We start from the raw sequence: 12097 nt of genomic DNA, 5'->3' as shown, positions 1-12097 counted from the left end.
TTTCATAAAAAACAATTTTTCCAATGGATACATGTGCTTTAGGGCCAAAGACATCCAGATGATAGCTGTAAAAGTATAGTGGTAACATATTAGTAGCAATAATAAAAACTTTTATATATTATATATGTATTACTTTTCATATATAAAATAATTTCATATGCAATATAATAATGTTAGGGGGCTTGAGTTTGCTCTCCTCGGTTCTTGTTCCCATGGCAACAGAGAACTGAAGGGCAGAGACGCAGCAGTGAAGCAGAGAAGAAGTTTTATTTGAATACAGTCCAAAGGAGGAGCAGACTAGAGTCAAGGTAGATGAAGACAGATTTATCATAGGGATTTTTTATATATAATAATTTTTTATTACAGGGATTAACTCTATCTTTTCTGGCTCTCTAGTTTTATCCTGTTAACTCTTTGAGTCCCTTTTAGTGGGCTTTACTGGCCTATTTTCCCTCCACCAGCTCATATCTGTTTTCTTCCACGTAACAATAATATATATTTTTTACCATTTTTTTTTTAATTCCTATAATAAAGATACAGACTTACTACCTCATATCATAATGAAAAACTGGCTGAAAAAATGTGAAGACGATTGGATTCATATTCACATATTTCTGAATTAAACTTTTATGGAGAATTTGAATCTCAAAATACTATTGAAAAATGTGTACAGATTTTTATGCAATAATAATAATGGTCTCTGAGGTGCCCTGTTGACACCATAGAAGTTTTCAAAATATACATTATAAAAATTTTAGATACATCTGGTTAAAATTTAAAATTATACTAGTATGGCCAAGGGATATTTTTATTTGTCTCAGAAACCCAATCTGTAGATCTTAATACTATAAAAATCCTGACTTTTTTGTAAAACTAAAATTTTGTTTCTTGCAGGCTATATCACTATTCAAAATCTTTTGCAAAGTATTATGACTGGCAACCAACCTAGAATTTTAAATTCAAAGAAAATTTTCAAGGAAAGAACTTAGACTTATTTTTTAAAAAACCTTTCCCTGATTTTGTTTCTGGTTCCATTTGAAAAATTATTAGCAGTTTATATTATCAATTTACCATCAAGATTCCAAAGTATTTCTTACTCCTATTATGAAAAGAATATTACATAACTCTTCTTCTCCTACCTTTAATCACTTATTAACTATTTGGAAATTATATAAGTAGAGGTTTAGAACAGAATCAAGGAAACATCATCACAAAGAGAAATCTATTTTCTTTTGTAAAAGATGTGATGGTTATCTAACTCTGCCTACAGCAAAAAATTAGGGGTTATACACTCTCTATCTATATAGAATCTTAGGAGGAAACTGGATGATGGGGACATTTTAATCTTTAAAAAAAAAATAAACACTTTTGTAAATATTAAATAACTTTTACTTATAAAAAGTATCTTACATATAATTTTTTATTTATTTGATATTTTAATTTTTTAAACTATAGTCACTCATCCCATATGCTAAATGAATGCCTGAGAAAGTATATGGCCTCAGATTACACATTATAAAAGTTATAAAAGAATTGCTACAGAACTCTATTACTCTAGACAAATGAGGAATAACTCAGATCAACCCCCACAGATATACTCACAGCATATATTCTGTTTGAAGTATTTTTCAGGACTGGGATGTTATTAGTTAAATTTCTTTTAAACCCTCCCTTTCACCACGGCTGTGCATCGGAGTCCACCACGCTCAACTGGGTCTCAGTGGAATGAGCCGTGGAAGCTCCTCCCTGCTGTGCCTTTGGCTGTGGGGCACCATCTGTGCTCTAGATAAACACCAAATTTCTTTATTTTCTTTCTTTTTCTCCTCTGCGGTCAAGCTGCAAAGAAAGGCATTACCTCAGATCCCATTGTGAGAAGAATTAGGATTTCATCAATCTTGAGTTTCATTAATCAGCTCTCTTTTGGGACATCCACATAGATTCCCTGAATATTTTTCGTCTGGTGAGGGTCAGAGAACTTTCCCCTTAGGATCAAAAGGAAGAATAAAGCAACTTTGGGGAACCATTAGAAATGCCTTCATGGGAGTGGAAAGAATGTCTCCCCCAACTGGCGGCATTAGACGCCACTGCCTCTGGTATTAACCCTTCAAAATATGATTGTAGAATGGCATCTCTCAGTTTTTCAGTCACCACAAGTCATGACCAGAATGTAGCATTCTCCAACATCCAAATGTGACAACATACATCAGAAAATAGTCTTCTTTTTCCAATAATAAAGCCACAAAAACAAAATCAAAACTAGACAAGCAAAAAACGTCTCTCATTGCTTGACATCTCTTTATAACAAATAAACAAAACTAAAAAGCACTTGCTGACTGAATGTGGAAATTGTCACCCACTCTAGCAGATGGAGCCATTTCATGTAACAGTTATGTTCTAGGGCCCTTAGTGAATATGTGTAGAGGGTATAAACGTCTGAAAAATCTTGGTATTAGAGGAGAACAAAAACAGCTACCTATAAGACTGAATAAAACAAATCTAGATGCTATCTATATGTCTATTAAAGAAAGTATCAACTAGTGGCTGTCAGGAAGTGTAAGTCACCAGGAGATATTTGAAAATGTGTGTAGGTGGTGTGTTTGCAATAACATGGAATGTCAGTTTCATGTATTGGCATGGGCATGAAGAAAATTGTCCTGAAAATACCAAAAGCCCTCTGAAGGTATTAAAAGAGATCCCACTAAGAATCACTATGCTAAGGGTATAGAGGATAATTTTTTAAATGAACTTTTAGAGCTGTAATTGGCATATGATAAAATATACCTATTACACATATAGGTTTGATGATTTTTGGCAAATTTATGTAATTACAACTGCTATCAAGGAAGATACATTCTTATTCATTCCAGAAAGTCTCCTCGTGCCTCATGCACTCATTCAATTTTTCCATTAGGCCCAACCAACCAAGGCTCTCATTTTTGTTACTATAGCTGTGCCGTGCTTACTCCAGATTTTCACACATACAGAAGCATAGATCATGTATTCTTTTGTGTCACGCTTCCTGCAACATCATAATTTAGAGATTTTTCCATGCTGAGGTGTTTTGTAAGTCTGTTCAATTGCTGAGTTGCATCCCTTTGAACAAGCACACAATAATTTAAGCATCTGTTTACCTTTTGGTAGATATTTAGACTGCTTCCAATGTGGGATTAATAAGAAAAAAGCCACTGAATTTTCATGTGCAAATCCTTGTCACAGTCATTCACCCTTCCATTTGATTAAATAGCTAGGAGTGCCACTGCTGAGGTGTGGTAAGTGCCTATTTTTCTTACTAAGAAATTACCATGGCTTTTCCAAAATTGTTGCAAAATTTTACATTTCCATATTCTCACCCACCCTTGATATTGCCCCATTTAAATTTTAGCTGTTCTAGTGTGTGTGCAGTGTATCTCATTTCTCACTTTTCATTTCTGATGACTAATGATACATCTTTTCAGGTGTTCACTGGCCATTTATTATGAAATTTTGTCAAGTGCCCAAATGTGGGCATTTATAATTGATTATTTTACCCCATTATTTAATCGTTCTAGTTCCATTTATAGTATATTTGTGTGATGTGTTTGTGTATATTTTTCTTTCAGTTTTTATTTTGCTTTCTCATTTCCTTGGCAATGTTTCCTAAAGAGCAAAGTTTTAATTTTCATGAAGTCAATATTACCATTTTTATCTTTTATGATTTATTCTTGGTGGTGTGGGTCATATATGACTTATACTACTACAAGTTTATGATGTTTTTGATATTTCTTCTAGAAAATTGTAATTTCAAATCTTACATTTAGGTAATGAGTCTTTTCTAGTGAATTTTGTGCATGGCATAAAGGGAAATTTCAGATTTTATATTTCCAGAATGGATTTTCTATGCTATTTTAACAAGTACAATACTTTATTCACTGAATTTTTGCTTTTTTTTGGAAAATTATGAAACAGTGGGTCTATTTCATGACTCTATATGAAGCATTTGGTTATATTTATGCAAATAGCAGTGTTTACTAACAGCACTTTATATTTCATCTGGAAATCAGATAGTAAAAATCCTACAACTTTATGTTCTCAAAATAGTTTTTCTAGTCTAAACATTTCAGAAACATCTCATAAATTTACACACACACACACACACACACACACACACACACACACACACTAGAATTTTGAGTGATCTGATGCATGAATATGGTATATCTTACCATTTATTTGGCTGTTTGAATTTCTCTTAGCACTATTTTATACCTGTAAGCACAAAGCTCCTCCATATATATTTAAAATTAAAGACCTTCTATACACTTTGCTAAATGAGTTCGATTAAAGTAGTGTTTTTTCAAATTTCACTTTCTAATTTTTGTTATAAAAATACAGTTGATTTTTGTTTAATGTCCTTATTATCTTTGATCTAACTAAATCCATTTTCTAGTTCTGGTAGCTTTTAAATACATTACTTATGATTTTTATATGTAAGCAATATTATTCACAAATAAGCCTATCTTCTTTCTTTCCAATCAATATTCCTACTTATAAGAATGGGTATATTAAATTAACTTGCCATATTATACTTCCCAGGGCCTCTAGTAAAATATTGGGATTAGATATTGCTCTCTTGTCCTTAATCAGAAAAGAAGGGATTTAGTGGTCAACTATTAATTATTGTATTAGATACAGGGTGTTTTTGTTTCTTTTTTAACAAATAGGCTGTCTTTCTTAAATTCATGAAAACCATTTTTTATTATAGTTTGATAAGTGTGTGCTTTTTGCTGTTTAAAACACAAGAGGTTTGAATTTTTCAAATGCTACAAATGCTTCTATTGAGATATTTATATCATTCTTAAGATTTATTATTTCTATGTGTGTTATTTCTATGTTAACCCCCCTTCACACTTCTTGCTTACATTCCTTTTGGCAATGATTTATGATCCTTAATATATTGTTAGATATTATTTTATTGTGTTTTAATGAGGATATTTGATGGCATATTAATGAAGATATTCCTCTTGTTTTTATTCACATAAATGCCTGCCCAGTGATACTATTTGGGAGGATATTTAATTACAGAATATAGTTACAAAATATGACTAATCCGGTTTTGCATGTTTTTATAGAGGAAATTGCCATAATTTGTGTCTTTCAAGAGATTTTAACGTTTCCGTTATATTGCTGAAATTAGATACTGAGACGTAACTGCTGGTTACCATGGGGGAGGGGCTGGAGTGGGTAGGTGAAGGGAATAGATAAAAAGGCACAAAATCTCGATCAAGAAATAAATTGCTCATGGGGATGAAAGTACAGCATAGGGAATATAGTCAAGGGTTCTGTAACATCTTTCTATGTTGACTGTATCTACACTAGTTGGGATGAGGATTTGATAATGTGTGTGACTATTGATGCACTATGTTTTATATTTGAAACCAATATGATATTGTATGTAACTACACTTTAATAAAAATATATAAAAAAGTTAGCTAAACCCAAACTAAAGTGAACTAAAGCACAAAGAAGCAGTAAAACATAAAGCAAAAGTATTTAAACATGAGTGGTACCTAAATAAATGGACAAGTAGAACCATCATCAATTAAAACAATCAGAAAAATATGGGAATGGGCAATACAACATCTGGTATTAACGTGTTATAAAAAGAAAATGCCCATAATTCACAAAAAATAATGAGGCATACAGAAAAATAGCAAAGGGTATCTAAAGGAAAAAAATTAATTGGCAGATATTCCTGACAGAGCTCAATATTCTAAATGATTAGAAAGAGTTTTAAAAAGTACTGTCTAGAATGGCCACTATCCAAAAGATCAGAAATAACAAGTGTTGGTGAGGATGTGGAGAAATGGGAACCCTCCTACACTGTTGGTGGGAATGTAAATTGGTGCAGCTACAATATGGAGATTCCTCGAAAATTTAAAAGAGAAATACCTTACCACTCAGTATTTCCACTTCTAGGAGTTTACCCAAAGAAAACAGCATCTCTGATTTAAAAAGATTTATACACCCATATGTTTGTCACATTATTTACAATAGCCAAGATATGGGGCAACCAAAGTGTCTGTCAATACATCTATTGGCTATAAATAAGGAAGATCTGGCTCATATATGCAGTGGTATATTGTTCAGCCATAGAACAGAAAGAAATCCTGCCATTTGTGACAACATGGATGGACTTACAGGGTATTATGCTGAGTGAAATAAGCCAGGCAGAAAAAGACAAATAACTGGTGATTTCATTTGTTTGTGGAATCTAAAAATAAAACAAAAGAAAATGAGCAGAAGAGCAGTAGAGTCATAGACATTGAGATGTAGCCATTGGTTACCATAGGGGATGGGTTGAGGTGGGTGGGTGAATCAGATGAAGGGGATAAAGAGGCACAAAATCTCAAAACAAAATACAAATTAGTCATGGGGCTGAAAGTACAGCATAAGGAATATAATCAGCTCTGCAACATCTTTATATGTTGACAGGAACTATGTTAATTGGGGTGAGGATTTAATAACATATATAACTGCTGAGTACTTGAAACCAATATGATATTGTAGGTCAACTATATTCAAAAAATTTTTTTTAATTTTACACATACCCAACTTTGGAGCACCAAATGATATTAAGCAAGTACTAACATCTGAGGGTAGAATAAGGCAACAATAAATAGTAAGGGGAGACCACACTCTCAGCTATAGACCGATCAGATAGAAAATCAGAAAAGGAAACATTGAAATGAAGCCACACTTTAGACCAAATAAACTTAACAGATGTATGCATAGAAATCCCACCCAACAACAGTACAATACGCACTATTCAAACATTTACCCTTGGGTGTAGAATTTGGCTCCTTAAATAATTATAATTACTCATGCCCATACCCATACATGCCACCAACATTCCATATCACTGCAAACAGATTGTTCCACACATTTTCAAGTATTTCGTGGTGACTTCCACTGCCTCCTTTATAACCACTGGTTTACAATTTCTTTCCCTAATGGGTAAATGTTTGATGTACTTGGCATTTATGACTAAGAATTGAATTTTTATTTGATTTTATATATGGGCTAACCAATGCTCACAAAACATGCTAAACAACATATTCTTTTTCTTGAACTATTTAAGCAAGCTTAAAGTTATACTGTAAATTCCCTTATCACTATACATATGTGAATATCATATAGACTTATTCTATTCAGTCCTCTAGGTTGGTGTTCTCTTCTGCTAACAAATTTCATCAGGTTTTTTTTTTTACCATTTGCATATAGGCACTGTGCTCTCATACATAAATGTCTCATGAAGTGGCTCAATCTTGGTATCTACTCTAGTAGGAAGCATAATTTTCCCAAGCATCTGATTAATGCTTTCTCCATTGAATCATTTGCTGTAGAGATGCAAGCCAGGGTTGTTTTTTGCACTGTATTACTGTAAAATGAGATATCCAGGCTAATCTCTTAATTAGCTTTGTAGCTAGATAATATGATTTTCTGGCTGTGTTTATGGTGTCTGAAATATTGAGGAATACAATTCTGAAATCAAAAATGAAGGGTGGATAAGATGGGTAATGGGAGCTAAAGAAACCACGTAGGATGTTATTCCTTCAGTTCCTGCGAAGTCATTTTTAATAGTTTCCAGACTTTCTTCTTCCTTTGGTCCCTAAGGAAGAGGACACTGACCGTCTTCAAAGGAAAGTCCTCTGGGAATCTATACGAATGTCTCAAGGTGCAGGGCAAACTTCTGAGGCTCAAAGCTGATGTGACCCCATTCATCCCCACAGGGGGAGATCTCAGAGCAGGCTTTTCTGGGCATCTTGGCCAGAGAGAGGACAATTCAGAAAAAAAAACTGAGGAATTTGGTGTTCATTTATACCATAGATGGGGTGACACAGCCAATGATGCAGCAGGGCATAATTAATTAGCTTTCTTCCCTTATGAACAAATTGAAAGTAGTGTGCTCTACTACAGAGCTTGGTGAAAAGGAGAGTTTAAACAAAATTTTCCCATAATATTCCATTTCTGAAAATAACCAAATGGAATAAAGTCTTGTGAGTATACCGGGGAACACATAAACAATGCCATTTTTTACTTTCCAAGAGAGTAATGGATTTACATAATAGAACATTTATAATATTGGATATTCTGTAATCTGAGGCACTGTTCTTTCTCAGACATTCCTTTGTCATGTAAAATGCATAACTAACTTACATATGAACTATAGCTTATGTCATATAACTATACCTTATAAGCTATAGTTCCACTTTATATGTAATTTTATATATTATAATACATCAATAGTGCACAATAGGAAACAGTAATGGTGTGGCATAAAGCCTTTCACATCTTTCAGTAAAGTTTTATGATTGGGAGTTTCCTAAGTGTTTAACACAGAAATGTGTAGACATGAACATAATTGCCATCATGTTTCATTTTCCTGATCTTTTCACTGTGATATAGGAGCTGTCAAGTCTGCACCTTTATGGCAAGGAATTTTAAAAATAGTAAAAATTGTATATATACCACAAAGTTCTTACTATAGAAACAAATAATTTTTTCTACTGTACACTTATCATGTGGATTATTTGGTCTGACAGGCCATTTCCTCCCCTAGTTTGGGGAAGTTTTCAGCAATTATTTCTTCAAAGAGACTTTCTATCCTTTTTTTCTCTCTCTTTTTCTTCTGGTACCCCTATAATGAGGATATTGTTCCGGTTTGATTGGTCACACAGTTCTCTTAATATTCTTTCATTTCTGGAGATCCTTTTATCTCTCTCTCTGCATCAGCTTCTCTGCATTCCTGTTCTCTGTTTTCTAGTCCATTAATGGTCTCTTGCATCTCACCCATTCTGCTTTGAATTCCTTCCAGAGATTGTTTTATTTCTGTATTCTCCCTCCTTAGTTCTTGCATATTTCTCTGCAAGTCCATCAGCATAGTTATGACTTTTGTTTTGAATTCTTTTTCAGGAAGATTTGTTAAATCTATCTCTCCAGGTTCCTTCTCAGAGAAAGATGGAGAAGATCTCAAAGCTGTCTGGGTTAGTCTTGTCTGGATCAAATTTTTTGCCTTTTCATGTTGATAGGAGCAGTGGTATGCTATTGACTTGTCTGTCAGCTGGGAGAGGTAAGACTCTTTCCACTTGCTACTGGCCTTTCTTTACTGGGGCAACTGCAACCCTAGTGGCTTGTGTTGGGCAACTGCATGTAGACTGGGTCTCTGTATCTTGCCCGGCCAGTGTGAAGGAAGCTCCCTTGCTGTGGGTGTAGCCAGCCTCAGGCAGTTGCACTGCTATGGCGGGGCCCCGGAGGGGTAATGGAAGGGGGGCTGTTTGGCTGTTTACCTCTGTGAGGGGTCTCAGAGCTGTTGCCCAGGGGGTTAGTGTGCCTGGAGTTCCCTGGAATTTCCAGCTGTTGTACTGTGACCCGGGATGCTTCCGTCCAGCTGTGGGGTCCCTGTCCCTTTAAGACTTTCAAAAATCACTCGCTTTTCTTTGTCCCAGGGGCGCCAGCTGTAGGACCTGCTCACAGTTCTTACTGTCCTGCTTCCCTAGTTTCCAGCACCCCACGCATGCACTGTACATCTGGGCTTTGGTGCGGATGGCTGGGGCTGGTTGTTCAGCAGTCCTGGGCTCCCTCTCCCTCCCTGCTCCGACTCCTCTCCTCCCACTGGGAGCTGGGGGTGAGGGGCGCCCAGGTCCCGCCCTGCTGAGGCTTGTATCTTACCCCTTTCACCAGGTGCTGGGTTCTTGCAGGTGTGGATGTTGTCCTGTGTCTTCTGGTCTGTCTTTTAGGGATAGTTGTATTTGTTGTATTTTCAAAAATGTATATATGTTTTGGGAGGGGATTCCCACTGTCCTACTCACGCCACCATCTTGGCTCCCTGCCTCATGTGGATTATTTGGAACTAAAGAACATGTGTACATTACATTCATTGGAAAACTGTTTCCCTACAAAAAGGATTTCTGTATTTTTTTTTATTTTAGAAAGAACACTTAAGTATAGTTATAAAATCTGTATCATATATTTAAAAATTCATAAATGGATATATCTCATATTAAATGTTCCTTCATAATAGCCAAGCTATAGAAAAAAAATGTATGTCTTTTGAAGATACAATAGAATTTTGACTTTAAAGTTATTTGATTGACTGTTCCTAACCAGTGTAGAAAAATTGGTGGTTGAACTGATTCTGAAACAAAACAAGCCAAGAAAAGAATTTAGAAAAATATTTATGAAAAAATCATTTTTGTTTAGATGTTGAATCTTACTTTCTGAATTGTTTATTGGTGATGGCATTTCCTCCAGTTCCTGTCTTGCACCCCGCCCTGAGAGATGACCTGGGATAGGGGCCATAATGTCCATACTGCAGCAATGCCTTGGGTTCCTAAGGCAATAGGTGTGGCCCAGGAGCTCCATCTGAGATCCAGCCATGGTCACTGGCCTTTGATATTCATGGTGCTGATTTTTTCACCATTTTAAATGTCTGGAATGAGACATACTTGCTGATGGAACAATGTCATGTTCTTGCAACAGCCACTAATTTTATGAATTAATTTGCACTGTAGTATTCTAAAACGCCCCACCTGAGTACAATGTGCCCCACCATATAAAGTGATGTAACTGAGGGAAAATAATGTCTTTCCTTAGTATCTTCATTGGTAAAATATTCATGTTGGTCAAGTATTTACTATTAACCTTCAAAATTAATTTTTTAAATTAAATGACCTATTCCATGTAAAAATGTTTATAAAGACACCAATTATGTTTTTGGAAGCTATTAATTTTAATATGTTTAGAGGTCCTTTATCATCATGAAGTGAATGAATATTAAAATATCCCATTCTTGCTCATCCATCATCTGGGCTTTGTTGGTTCCAGATCAGAGAAGATGAGCTACGGAGGTGACAGTGACCAAGTTCTTTTTTCTTGGGTTTCCTGATTTCTCTACCTGCAACTCGCATTGTTTGTGATGTTCCTCACTGTGTATCTGCTGTCCCTCGTGGCAAACACCCTCATCATATTCACTGTTGTGATGGAGCCCACACTCCAGATGCCCATGTCCATTTTCTTAGGAAATCTGTCCTTCCTGGAGATCTGGTACACCACAGCCACATTACCCAAACTGCTGGCCACCTGCCTGTCATTGGGTGTCACCATCTCTGTGTCTGCCTGTATAGCCCAGTACTACTTCTTTTTCTCCTTGGGAGCTACCGAGTGCATTCTCCTGGCAGTGATGGCCTATGACCAGTACCTGGCCATCTGCAACCCTCTACGATACTCAGTGCTCATGAGGATCCCAGTGTGCCTGCAGTTCTCTGCTGGATCTTGGATTGGCGGCTTCATCACCTCTCGTGTCTACCATACTCGTTTTCCATTTAAACTTTTGAGGTCCACAGAAGATCAACCATTTCTTTTGTGACTCAGATCCCATTTTTAAACTCTTTTGCTCAGACACATCCTAGGGGGAGGCCTTCGGCTACACATGTAGGTCTGTTGTGATTCTCAGTTCTTTTCTTCTCACCATGTCCTCCTATGAACACATTGTGGTAAAAATAACCAGACTGTCTTCCTTGGAGGCTCGAAGAAAGCTTTCTTCACCTGTGCCTCCAAACCTCACTGTGGTCACCATCTACTATGGCACCTCATCATCTTTGCCAATGTCTGCCTCCAGCCAAGTACAACTTCACCATTGGTAAAGTGGGTCTCCGTGTTCTACTGCATGGTCATGCCATTGGTAAATCCTCTCATATACACCCTGACAATCAAAGATGTGAAGAAAGTTTTCAGCAAAGTTGTAGCACAAAAGAGGTTCTCTTCTTGGTCGGAAACATACATAAGACTTGAGCAAACTAACTCTATGAAGCAATTTTAGAATGGATTCTCAGACCACATTTGGAAATAGCAAGTACTGAAAATTATATTAAGTAATTGATACCCACCTGATAAAGATGTCTCTCCGAACTTTACATATTTGCATTGAATTATATACTAAAATAGATATTTTGGCAATGTATAATTTTGTTTTTAAGAATATTTTCATACAACACAAAGTGATAAAATGATAGCACAAAGATTATTTATTCCCACAAGGTATTCCGCAATCAGAAAATGG

At 35.7% G+C, this 12097-nt stretch overlaps 1 pseudogene; it reads left to right on the top strand.

The window, feature by feature from the left end:
- Nucleotides 1–11857, top strand: part of LOC140846037 (olfactory receptor 5F1-like) — a 62741-nt pseudogene extending 50884 nt beyond the window's left edge.
- The last annotated feature ends 240 nt before the right edge of the window (nucleotides 11858–12097 follow it).

This window comes from Manis javanica, chromosome 14, assembly GCF_040802235.1.
Source record: "Manis javanica isolate MJ-LG chromosome 14, MJ_LKY, whole genome shotgun sequence".
In the NCBI taxonomy this organism is placed as follows: domain Eukaryota; kingdom Metazoa; phylum Chordata; class Mammalia; order Pholidota; family Manidae; genus Manis; species Manis javanica.
This window is presented reverse-complemented; position numbering and strand designations above follow the sequence as displayed.